The 13486-nt window shown below is 40.3% G+C and overlaps 1 pseudogene; it reads left to right on the top strand.

Moving 5' to 3' along the window:
* Positions 1-504: 504 nt before the first annotated feature.
* On the top strand, positions 505-1175 carry LOC114208381 (ferritin heavy chain pseudogene; annotated as a pseudogene).
* The last annotated feature ends 12311 nt before the right edge of the window (positions 1176-13486 follow it).

The following is a 13486-nucleotide window of genomic DNA, read 5'->3' as shown; positions in this document are numbered from 1 at the left end:
GACAAAAGTAGGAAAGAAGAAATAGAACAAATTGAAGAGGTAGAAAGAAAATGATAATAGACCATTGTCGCAGAACCTAGAGCAGAATATATGAATGAAGATGGTCTCTAGGTCAGAATAGAAGCTGTGGGATTAGAACATCAGGCATTCACCAGGTTGTCTTCCCGCCCTCCCTACTTCCTCCTCCTCTGCCCATTCCCCAGCACTTCCTCCTATAAGTACCTCCCTCCCTAACTTGGTCAGGGCGTCCATTGCCTCAGAAGATAGTAGGGGTGTAAAAAGAAAAGGTCAACACTCATATTTTGAATTCCAAAGTAGGCTCTTAAAACTTGTAAGTTTTGAGTCTCCGCCGAGAGTCACCACGGTTTCCTGCTTCAACAGTGCTTGGACAGAACCCGGCACTCGTCCACCACCCGGGCCGGCCGTTCAGAGCCAGCCCTCCGCCATCTCTTCGTCGCGCCCTCCTACCGCTCCAAGGCCCCCGCCGCCGCTCGCCGCCACCTTTTCTCAGCCGCCGCCATGACGACCGCGTCCCCCTCGCAGGTGCGCCAGAACTACCACCAGGACTCGGAGGCCGCCATCAACCGCCAGATCAACCTGGAGCTCTACGCCTCCTACATCTACCTGTCCATGTCTTACTACTTTGACCACGATGATGTGGCTTTGAAGAACTTCGCCAAATATTTTCTTCACCAATCTCATGAGGAGAGGGAACATGCTGAGAAACTGATGAAGCTGCAGAACCAACGAGGTGGCCGAATCTTCCTTCAGGATATCAAGAAACCAGACCGTGATGATTGGGAGAACGGGCTGAATGCAATGGAGTGTGCATTACATTTGGAAAAGAGCGTGAATCAGTCACTACTGGAACTGCACAAACTGGCCACTGATAAAAGTGACCCCCATTTGTGTGACTTCATTGAGACTCATTACCTGAATGAGCAGGTGAAATCCATCAAAGAATTGGGTGACCACGTAACCAACCTGCGCAAGATGGGGGCTCCCGAATCTGGCATGGCAGAGTATCTCTTTGACAAGCACACCTTGGGAAACAGTGATAGTGAAAGCTAAGCCTTAGGCTGTCTTCCCATAGCCACAAGGGTGACTTCCCTGGTCACCAAGGCAGTGCATGCATGTTGGGGTTACCTTTACCTTTTCTATAAGTTGTACCAAAACATCTACTTAACTTCTTTCATTTGTACCATTCTTCAAATAAAGTAATTTGGTACGCCCCCCCCCCAAAAAAAACTTGTACGTTTTGAATTTTAAAAAAAGCCCAGCTCTAGAAGAATTGAGGCCTAAGATTTTTTCCAAAAAAGAGCCAGAGTAACAGCCACTTACCATGCTCTGGGGAGAAGAGTTTCAAGAGTGAAAGAAGAAAGCTTAGACTCTGGTGGGTCCTCACAAGAGGTCTTCTTCCTGCCCCCTCTAGGAGCTGGTCTTGGGGGAAGGTGGCAGGAACAGATCTGCCACGTAAATTTTGAGGGATTTCTATAAAAGAGGCTTGTGCCTAGCTTCACAGCAAAGCTCTGGAAGTGAAACACAAAGGATCCCAAAGAAGTGACTTGGGCTACAACAGGGTGAAGGCAGTGGTACAGAAAAGCCCAGTGACAGCTCTGGGTCATTCATCAGCCCTGGGAAAGTGAGGGGCAATGGCCAAACCTTCTCCTTGCTTCAGAGAATAAAATATACAAAGCCAACAGCCAGAGGTCCAAAGGGTCTTATAGTCCTTAGAAGGGGATGGACATGGCAGGAAGACGGGAGACATTAGTATGGATGGCACAAAAAGGGAACCAGATGTGAGCCTAGTGTATGTCAGCGGGAGCGACTACCAGCCACCTTAAAGAAATCCAGAGCAAAATTCTCTGCTTACTCAATTCCATAATACCATGTATGACCTTCCAACCCCTGCTCCTTCCCTCTCCACACTCAGATGAGATGCCATCCTAGGGACAGTGCTCTAAACTGGACTATGTTTAAACCTAAATGGGAGTGCCTGGGTGGCTCAGTCAGTTAAGCATCCAACTCTCGATTTTGACTCAGGTCATGATCTCAGGGTCGTGAGATCGAGCCCAGGGTTGGGCTACGTTCTCAGCACAGAGTCTGCTTGTCCTTCTCCCTCTGCTCCTCCCTCCGATCTCTCTCTCAGTCTCTCAAATAAATTTTAAAAAGTCTTTATAAAAATCTAAATAACTAAGAAATTACTGTATTTGCCTGAGTTAACCTCAAATTACAAGATAAAGCTTTCTGCCATCAAATGGAATCAAGAGCTAGAAGTAGAAATTAAATTTAGTTATGGGAAAATAAAGTTGAGTTGTCATCTTTTGCACATTAATTTGTCTGTGAAATTTGCACCTGCTGCACATACACCCTAACAACTATTTTGTTCCTTGACTAATTACAATATTCTACTTTTTTTTTTTAAGACTTTATTTTTTTATTTGACAGAGAGATAGAGAGCACAAGTAAGCAGAGAGGCAGGCAGAGAGGGAGAAGCTCTCTGCTGAGCAGGGAGCCTGACGCGGGGCTTGATCCCAGGACCCCAGGATCATGACCTGAGCTGAAGGCAGCCGCTTAACCGACTGAGCCACCCAGGTGCCCCAATATTCTACTTTTGATACAGACCAAAAAGGGCACAAAAATGCTAAAAATTAAAAATAAAATTGTACCTAAGCAATAATGTAATAGTGCCATAAGAATTATATATGAAGATATGGGTGTCAGAGAAAAATAAAGTTTTTATTCTGTGTATATAATTAAGTGACACTCAATTTTCATTGCTGCTTTCCTAATGACAGCTATAAAGGATGCCAAATATAATCTGTGCAGTTTAAGTATGTCAAATACCATTTAATTTCTATTCTAAGAATGCAGGAATGGAATCTTCCAGAGACAAGCCAATTGAATGCTTTTTTTTTTTTTTTTTTTTTTTTTAAGATTTTAGTTATTTATTCATGAGAGACAGAGGAGCAGAGAGAGAGAGAAGCAGAGGGAGAAGCAGGCTCCCAAGAAGCAGGGAGCCCGATGCGGGACTCGATCCCAGGACCCTGGGATCATGACCTGAGCCGAAGGCAGACGCTTAACCATCTGAGCCACCCAGGCACCCCAATTGAATGCTTTTGAAATTACTTGGACAAAGGATCAATTTTTACCCCAAAATTGTATATCAGGGAAGAAAGTGCTTTTAAAAATCCATTACATCATTCCAGCTGAGGATTGTGAGTGAAGTGTAGTGATGATTTATTTTAATACCAAAAAAAAAGCTTTATAAAGAAAATCTAACTCCATTAAAAAGAAAAGAGCATTGTGTTGTGTTAGTTTCAAGCATTGTTGTATTTGATAAATTTAAGAGGTATGCAGTCCTGCCATTCTTAAGCACCCCAACCAGATTGCAGAAATCAAGGGAATGGTTAGCATACAAAGACGAGGCAATGAATGCAATTGGCTCTGTGCTTTTTACCCAGCAGAATTGCTGAAATCTATCAGTGTTGCGCCACAAAATGTTCCGGGAACCTCAACTCTCTTCTACCTTAGTGTTAATTTGCTTACCAAACAGGGCACTTACTGAGGTGTTCAGGAAGTCTCTGTTCCCTGATAATTGCTTAATAGTCTTAGTCCTAGGGGGGCTAATCAATCCAAATGGGTCCCTTCTCTGTGCCTGATGAATCGCTTCAGGTGCCCATTACAGAAAATCTGCAGTGGGTATGTGGACTGCTTCAACATCCAGGACCTCCCAGGAGTAGACAGTATTAATGCTAAAATGCAAAAGGCATTTCTACTTCCAAAATCCACGATATTATATATTCTGCTAACACAGGTTCATGATTTGCCGAAGCCTAGAAAGCTTATGCCCACTGAAGGGGCTCCTGGAATAACACCACCATGCTACCAGCCTCTGTTTTTTCAGGGGCTAGGGTGAGGAGGGCCCTGTGCATGCTGGAACTCACAGATCATCATCAGCAAACTCACTTATTTTCCCATTCTCTTCTCTCAACATTTCCTTCACCTTCTGGCCTTATTATAAACCCAGTTCTCTCCTGAGATACTTTCATATGGTGCCTGGTTTTCCTCCATATTCCTGGAAATAATGGGCCTGCAGCTAAAATAGGATGTGGGATAGGTGTCCTTCTTGTTTCACCTCCAGGTCATTCTCTTTTCCTCCTCCCTAAAATTAGTCTCTGCCTTTGAATCTCGTATCATCTGACTATACCGCCCAATACCTCTTTGTGTTGCAGTTATCCACCAGATTTTAATTCCTGGCTTACTGTCACTCTCTTCAACATTACTACTGTCTTAATTCTTAGGCATTCTAAAATCCAGGTAGATGATCCTTCCAATATTCTAGCGTCTCAATTCCTTCACTTTCTCTCCTCCTTGCCCATCACCTTACATCAGTGACTCATTCTTTTGCTGCATCTTAGCCCTCATTATTACCAAAAAGGCAACCCTTCCGTCGTCTAAATTTCCAGCGTCCAACCTTCTGTCACCACCTACTTTTCTAGCTCACTCTCTTAGAACCTGTCTCGAAAGATCTCTGACCCTATCAAAACCAATGATTTGTTGATTCTATCCCCTTTTCACTTTCCTTCACCTCATCCCAGGTGCTCACAGTCCCCTTTATCCAACTTAACTTCCATATTCAATCAGTACAATCAATTATTCTGTGTTCATGTTCATGTCATCATATTCCAGCACACAGCATATATGCCTGCCTAAAGCCTAACCCCTGTTAAATCCAAATCTCCGTCGACAATATGCTCAAACCCCACCTCTAATCCATCACCAAACCTGTCTTCAGAATATATCTTGAATACAAATGATGTGTATCTCTTGTACCATCAATACCATGGTCCAAGCCATCATCACCTCTCTCTAGATTATTGTAATAGCCTCCTACCTAGTTTCTCTGCCCTTGCTCCCCAGACTCTATTCTCCATACAGTAACTATAGTAAACCTACTACCAAATAAGTCAGATGATGTCACACCTCTGCTCATAAAATTCTAATCTCTTACCAGAGTAAAAGCCAAAGTCCTCACAATGACCTACCAAGGCCTATCAACCAAATATTTGCACTAAGTAATTATTTGTTGCAGGGATGAATAATGAATAAAAAACTATTCTAAAAATGTCTCCATAGTATCCAAAGATGGCTTCTCTATGCTCTCTTCTCTACAAAGTTAAGAGCTTCGGGCTCTAAGTGGAATATATCTGACATTCTCTGCAGACCATTGGTGAAAATTTTTTTCTTAATTTGACTTGAACTCTGTGAGGTCAAGGACAAAGTGTTGGTTATTTTTATAACCTTATCACTTAATATGATGCCTGGTACAGAGTACACATTCGTATTTGTTGTGTATACCACAAAATACCATATGTGAGGAAAGTATCCATGTACAATTAGTGAACTTGTCCAGGGTGGCTTGAGAAATGTATTAACTGACAATATGCTCAAATAAAAAATAAAATAAAATAAAATAAAATAAAATGAAATAAAATAAAATAAAATAAATCCCTACTGCTACTTATCCTAAAAGATACCACAAAAACAAAACAAAAAAACTATCACATGATAAAGAGCTTTCTCAGAAATCAACACCTGCAATTTGGAGTGCCTACTTCTGTGACTTTCCATTTGGAATCCATATCTGAAACCCCAGTTTGGTTTTTCCGTCCTTGAACTTTTAATCTATATGGCACTTCTTTCCCAGTTGGCAGCGCACAAGCTTCCTGTACTTCAGTACCAGTTGCTTTAGAGGATACTGCCTGGCTTCTTGGAATGACCCAAAACTCTCCAAAGTGACTTTCATCCCTGTCATGAAGTCTGTATTTTAAGTCAAGCCATCCTGAATGAATTCCTTTCAAACGTACTGGAATCCCATCCAGGTGTTATTGCACACTACAGTAACAAAGAGACAGACAGAAACTTCATTTTATTTACATCAAATAAAAATATATATGCTTTGAAATTTACAGATACTTTCTGGAAGGAAAGACACTGTTAATAGTAGTAATCCTTGGGGCACCTGGGTGGCTCAGTTGTTAAGCATCTGCTTTCGGCTCAGGTCATGATCCCAGGGTCCTGGGATGGAGCCCCACATCGGGCTCCCTGCTCGGTGGGAAGCCTGCTTCTCACTCTGCCTGCCACTCCCCCTGCCTGTGTTCCCTCTCTCGCTGTATGTCTCTCTCGCTGTCAAATAAATAAATAAAATCTTAAAAAAAAAAATAGTAGTAGTCCTTGGTAATGGCATGACATGTTGGCACAGAGGTCAAAAAAGCAGAATTTTACTTTTCATTTTTACACCTTTTGAAGTTTTAAATCTTTGGCTCTATGAGTTTATGAGCTCAACATCATCCCTCCTACCCGGGCTTAGTGGTCACTTCTGCTTCCCAGCCTATGTCCTTGCGATCTGAGCTCCTCTCCTCCTCCTTCCAGAGTCCTTGCCTAAAGCACTCTTCAATTTGGGAAGAAGGATCTATTATTTTATATACTTTGAAAATAGCTTAATTAAGGGCAAAACAGTATAAACCTTTGTAGAAGTTCTACAAGTGTACTTTGTTACTGTGTTGGCATATCTAATAGTCTCGTTCAAGCCGTTTCCTAATAATAATGACACCTGGCATTTACTGAGCCTGATCCAAGTGCTTTGCATGTATTAATTCATCAAATACTCACAAAAACTCATTAAGGTAGTACTAACTCTATCCCCATTGTTTATACAGGGAAATTAAGACACTGAGAACCTGAGCAACTGGCCAAAGAATTTAAGTAATTTGCTGGAAAGAGCAGAATCAGAATGCAAACCCTGGAATTCAGACTCCAGAACCACACTCTTAACCAGTAAGCTACGCTCCCTCTTTTCATGCAAAAATTTAACATGTGTTTCTGTAAATTAAAAATAAAAGAAATGAATAGATGGCTTTTACCTGGTTCATTATAAGTTTTTCAAAGTAAAATTTTGGCTAGCTCTTTTCTATTCCACATGTTAGTTTGTTATGAATTGCTTTACTTTTTTTTGCTTTCTATTATACTTAGGGAGTTATTTTTAGTTTGGGGAAGTGTGTATACAAATTATAGTCTTATAGGATTGGGGACTGCTGGCTAGGACAATAGCGCCCAGTGTTTTGGATTTCAAAAACTACCTATAATACTCTGAAGGTGTTATAGCAGTCCCCCCATAAGTAGATATTCTCACTGATCCTTTGAGACTACAATAAGATTGTTGTAACCCAGTATCATTTGAGGCTTTCTCTTTCCCTTGCGGATTTATGGAAACTTGGCCTGATGTCCTAATTTCAAGGCTTATGTGAGTACAGGCCCTCTCTGTATCCTTCCTGTGTCTGCACTCAGATTCCTGCACTGGTGCACAAAGTTCTAGCTTACCAATACTTTCCATGAAAACAAAATAAAGCAACACAAACAAGCAGTAATTTTTCTAAAGATTTGGTGTTGAGCAAGTAGCATCTGTTGCTATCACCGGAGTAGAAATCCAAACACTTCTGCCCAACGCATCTTACTACCAGAGTCACCTGGGAAAACGCAAAATAGTCAAGCACTGAGTGGAACAATGCTTTACGCACATGGGGAAGAGACAGGCAAGATCAGCTCCAGTAGTGAGTGGTGGTTCCCTCATGGCCATGGAGTCCCTCTCAGCAGCCAACACAGGGCTACTGGCCTGCATGTACCCCTCTTATGCTGCAACAGAAGGACCTCGACTCTTTCCCACAGGGAACAGACAGCAGTGGGACTGGCCAGGTGCCACAGGACACACGTGCTTAAGCAGAACAAAGGAGTACACGTTGAGTCTGAAATTGGGAAAGAGATTCCTACACAACGTGATAAATCCAGAACAAGCGGTGAGTGCTCTTTATCACTTGATAAGGAAGTGTGATAAGGGCCATTCTTATGCAGCTGAGAGGGAACTGAAAGCCTGTGACTGCCTTTCCAAACATTTATAAACATCATGGGGAGGGGCACCTGGGTGGCTCCGTCGGTTAATCACTCTTGATTTTGGCTTAGGTCATGATCTCCGGGTTGTGAGATGGAGCCCCACTTTGGGCTCAGGTGCAGGGTGGGGAGCCTGTTTAAGATTCTCTCTCTCCCTCTTCCCCTGCCGCTCCCCCCTTAAAAAGAAAGAAATATCAGGCGCCTGGGTGGCTCAGTTGGTTGAGCGACTGCCTTCGGCTCAGGTCACTATCCAGGAGTCCCTGGATTGAGTCCTGCATCGGGCTCCCTGCTCGGCAGAGAGTCTGCTTCTCCCTCTGAACTTCCCCCCTCTCATGTGCTCTCTCTCTCTCTGTCATTCTCTCTGTCTCAAATAAATAAAAATTAAAAAAAAATCTTTAAAAAAATAAAAAAATTTAAAAAAGAAAGAAATATCATTGGGAAGTGACCTTAAGACATAAAGTACAATCCAGTGCTAGGAGGCTGAGTATGGGGTTGGGGGGTGGGGGTTAAAGCAGAAAGACAAGGGTAGGAAGAAAGGGTAAAAGAATTCAGTGATAAAATGGCATATCAAGGTTAGAAATACCTGAGCTTTTTCCTACTATGACTTAAAATATCTTAAGGATAAATATAACATACATGATTCATCATTTAAATGGCTCAAATACTTCTTTTTTAATGCTGGAAATGCTAGAAAAAACACACTACCTAAATGAAAGAAAATATGTCATCATTCGCTACGTCTGAAAACTTTGAGTTAATAGCAAAATGTAGGGGGAAAAAATCTATTCTAAGGAAATTTCTAAATCAAAGTGCAAAGATATTAACAGGCAACATTATTACTTTAAAAATAATTACTGAGTTTACTATATACATTAAGAAAAAAATTCAACCAGCTTTTATAATTAAATAACTTGCCAGTTTTAGTTGAGGCTTTAACTTCTTTTTCATTCAGCTTTATTGAGATGTAATTGTATAATTGACATTCAATGTGTAAGTTTAACATGTAGGATGTGATGATTTGATACATGTATGTATTTGAAAGTGATTACCACAATAAGGCTAGGCATCCATCCTCTCACATTATTACTTTTTATGTGTGTGGTAAGAGCATTTAAGATCTACTCTCTTAGCAACTTTCAAGTACACAATACAGTATTATTAACTTTAGTCACTGCACTGTAAACTAGATCCCAGAACTTATTCATCTTATAACTGTAACTTTGTACCCTTTGACCACTTTTACCCATTTCTCCTGTCTTCCAGCCCCTGGAAACCACCAATCTACTCTGTTTCCATAAGTTTGGCTTTTTCAGATTCCACGTGCAAGTGAGATCATAACGATATTTGTTTTTCTCTGTCTGATTTATGTCACTTGGCATAATGCCCTTAAGCTTCATCCATGTTGTCACACATGGCAGGATTTCCTTCTTTGTTTTATGGCTGAATAACATTCACCACATTTGCTTTATTCATTCATCTGTTGATGGACACTTAGGTTGTTCCCATGTATTGAATACTATAAGTAATCCACAATGAACATGCAGATATTTCTGCAAGATCCTGATTTCATTTCCTTTGGATATATACTCAGAAGAGGGCTTGCTGAATCATCTAGTAGCTCTATTTTCTAATATTTTGGGGAAACTCCATACTGTTTTCCATAGTGGCTGTACCAATTTACATTCCTGCCAACAGTACACTAGCATTCTCCACATCCTTGCCAACACTTGTTACCTCTTATCTTTCTGATAACCATTCTGCATGTACTGCTGTATGATAACAACCATTCTGACAGGTGTGACGTGATATCTCATTGTGCTTTTGATTTGGGTTTCCTTGATGATGAGTGATGTTGAGCATCTTTTTATGTACCTGTTGGCCACTTTTATGTCTTCTTTACAAAAATGTCTATTCAGGTTCTCTGCCCATTTTTTAATCAGATTATTTATTGTTTTTCTATTATGTTGAAGGAGTTTAACCCCTTATCACATTTGTGATTTCCAAATATTGTCTCCCATTCTGTAGGTTTCTTTTCAAATTTTGTTGATTGTTTCTTCTGCTGTGCAGAAACCTTTTAGTTCGATGTTATCTCACTTGTTGATTTTTGCTTTTGTTGCCTATTTTTTTGGTCTCATATCCAAAAAAATCATTGTTAAGTCCAGTGTCAAGGAGATTTTTTTTAAAGTATTCTAGGAATTTTATGGTTTCAGGTCTTACATTTAAATTTTTAATGTATTTCAAGTTAATTTTTGTGTCTGGGGTAAGATACAGGTCCAGTTTCATTCTTCTGCATGTGAATATTCAGCTTTACTAACACTATTTATTGAAGAGACTATCTTTTCCCCATTAAGTATTCTTGGCTCCCTTGTCAAGTATTAGTTGACCTTATATGTATGGCTTTATTTCTGGACCCTTGATTCTTTTCCATTAATCTAGAGAGTATCTATTTTATGCCAGTACCATACTATTTCGATTATTATAGCTTGGTAATATAGTTTTAAATCAGGAAGTGTGATGCCTCAGCTTTGTTCTTCTTTCTCAAGATTGCTTTGGCTATTCAGGGTCTTTTGTGGCTCCATACAAATTTTGGAATTCTTTTTTTCCATTTCTGTGAAAAAATACCATTGGAATTTTGATAAAGATTACACTGAAACTCTAGATGGCTTTGGGTAGTAGTATGGACTTTCTAACAATATTAATCAGTCCAATCCATGAAAATAGAATATTTTGGGGGGCACCTGGGTGGTTCAGTCGGTTAAGCGGCTGCCTTCGGCTCAGGTCATGATCCCAGGGTCCTTGGATCGAGCCCCACATCAGGCTCCCTGCTCAGCAGAGAGCCTGCTTCTCCCTCTCCCTCTGCCTACCACTCTGCCTACTTGTGCTCTCTCTCTCTCTGTCAAATAAATAAATAAAATCTTTAAAAAAAATATTTTTTCGTTTATTTGTGTCTTCTTCAATTTCTTTTATCAATGTCTTAGAGTTTTCAGTGTATAGATCTTTTAGCTCCTTGGTTAAATTTATTCAGTATTTATTGTTTTTGATGCTCTTGTAAATAGGATTGTTTTCTTAATTTCTCTTTCTTTTTTCCCCCCCAAAGATTTATTTACTTACTTACTTACTTACTTACTTGAGAGAAAGAGAGCAGGGGAAGGGGGCAGAGAGAGAGAGGGAGAATCTTAAGCAGACTCCCTGCTAAGCACAGAACCCGACATGGGGCTCAATTCCATGACCCTGAGATCATGACCTGAGCCAGATCAAGAGTCAGATGCTTAACTGACTTAGCCATACAGGCACCCTTAACTTCTCTTTCTGATAGTTCATCATTAGTATATAGAAACATTAGAAGAAACAAATCACTTCTTGACAGGGAGTGTTCAGCCTATACTTTGTGTCTATTTCCATTTCATTTCTAATCTTTTCAACAGTGGGAAAACAATTTTACGCATGTATTACCCATTGGTAAAAATGATTTACATTGAATCACACTGTATAGCAATGTTGTAGGCAAGATGTGTGTAATGAACTTCTTTTGCAGATGAAGAAACTAACTTTCTTCCCATGGTGTCACAATGTTTGCGAATTTCAGAGTTGACAGTCAAACCCAACAAGACAATTTTGTTTTCATCAGGACTACTCGACAATATTCCCCAAACTGAAAATCAGAGTCCTAGGTCTGACGGACACAAGTTCTAGTCCTTTCCTTTAATGGCCATGAATATCTTAAAGCCCTAGCACAAAAGATAAAAACTCTCAATCCTAATTGTGTATACAAGGAGAGAGATACACTCTTTATTTGGTCCACTTACAAATTGGAGTTATTACTGATACCAAGGTTTTAGAAGCATGATTGTTTCACTAAGATCTTCTAATATAATAAACCAAAAGGAAGAGCACAAAGTAAAACCATTATACAAATGTCTGGTTATTTAAAGTTAACCAATCATAAGGTAAAATTTTCTGAGAAATGATATAGCAAAGTAGTTATGATCTCAGACTCTGGAGCTAGCATAGGTGGATTGGAAACTTGTCTCCACTGTATCCTAGCTGTATGATCTTGGGTCAGATATTTATGCATTTTGTGCTTCAATTTCCTTATCTGTAAAATTAGGATAACGATAGGATCTGTCCCATAGGATTTTTGTGAGATTTAAATTAATTAATACACATAAAATTCAGCACGAGTCCACTACTATTTATTTCATAATTATTAATTAAGTGCTTACTATGTACCGGGTTTTGTGGGTGCAACAAAAAATAATAGCAAAAACAATGTTGCATTCATGGAACTTATTTTCTAATTGGAGAAAGACCATTATATAGAAAATGTTTAAAAGTAACTGGTAAATTGTATAGTTTGCTAGATGGTGATAAGTGGTATATAGAGAAAATAAGAGAAGAGAGAAGCAATAGGAAGTCATGTGGTGTGGGGAACAGTAAGGGAAGGAGGTTTTAGAGTTTAAAATAAGATTGTCAGGAAAGGCATGACTAAGAAGAGTATGTTGGAGCAAAAGTATGAAGGAAGTGAGGGAATAATCCACATGGATATTTGAGGGAAGAGCTATCCATCAGAAGAAACATAAAGTCAAAGGACATGAGACTAGAACATACATGGCAGGATCTAGGAATCCTAAGGAGGCAGAATGAACAAGGCTGGGGGGGCGGTAATGGAAGAGGAGGTCATGAAGTCAGAAGGAAGGGTTGGAGGTGGTGTGTGTGGGTGTGTGTATATGTAAAGGCAGATTGTGTAGAACAGTTGTAGCCACTATAAAATTTTGTGGTTTTTTTCTGAGTGTGATGGGAAGCCACTAGAACAAAGAATGACATGATTGGACTTAGTTTTTAACAGGATTATTGCTTTAGCTGCTGTGTTGAGAACAGAAGTGGGCCCCATGGAATGGAAGCAGGGAGACCATCAGCAGGCTACTACAATAATGAAGGTGAGAAAAGATGTACTTGGACCAGGGTGGTTGTGGTGAAAGTAGAGAGAAGTGGTTGGATTCTGGATATACTTTAAATCTATGGTAACAGGATGTGGGAGATGAAAGAAAGAGAAAGTCAAGGAGGACCCCTTGGACTCCCTTGGGACCCAAGGGAGGACCCAAAAAGTTTCTGGCCTGAGCAACTGGAAGGATTAAATGGCCATTAACTGAGGTTGAGAAGACTTTGAGAGGGCAGGCAGAAGTGGAGCTGAACAGAAAGTTGGTTTTGGAATATTAAGTTTGAGGTGCCAGTTAGAAATTAGAGTGGAATCACCAAATAGGCAATTGCATACAAGAGGTTCTGTAGTTTGAGAAAAGATCTAGGCTGGGGATATCAATTTGGGAAGACCAAACTTACAGATGGCATATAAAGCCACAAGACTGGATGAGACTGTAAAGGGTTCCAGCACTGAGTCCTCCCTGCAGTCCCCTGTAGATGGTACCCTCTATAATCAAGAGTTAGAAAGATAAAGAGGAACCAACAGAAATGACAAAAAAAGGAGTGGTTAATGAGGTAGGAGTTAAACTGGGATGTGTTGTTCTGCAGCCTCTGAGCTCAA

Source organism: Eumetopias jubatus, unplaced genomic scaffold (genome assembly GCF_037043125.1).
Source record: "Eumetopias jubatus isolate StellerSeaLion01/CBP00866 unplaced genomic scaffold, mEumJub1_p1.0 scaffold_4, whole genome shotgun sequence".
Taxonomy (NCBI): domain Eukaryota; kingdom Metazoa; phylum Chordata; class Mammalia; order Carnivora; family Otariidae; genus Eumetopias; species Eumetopias jubatus.
The sequence above is the reverse complement of the archived record's forward strand: the minus strand, read 5'-3'. Positions and strand labels throughout refer to the sequence as shown.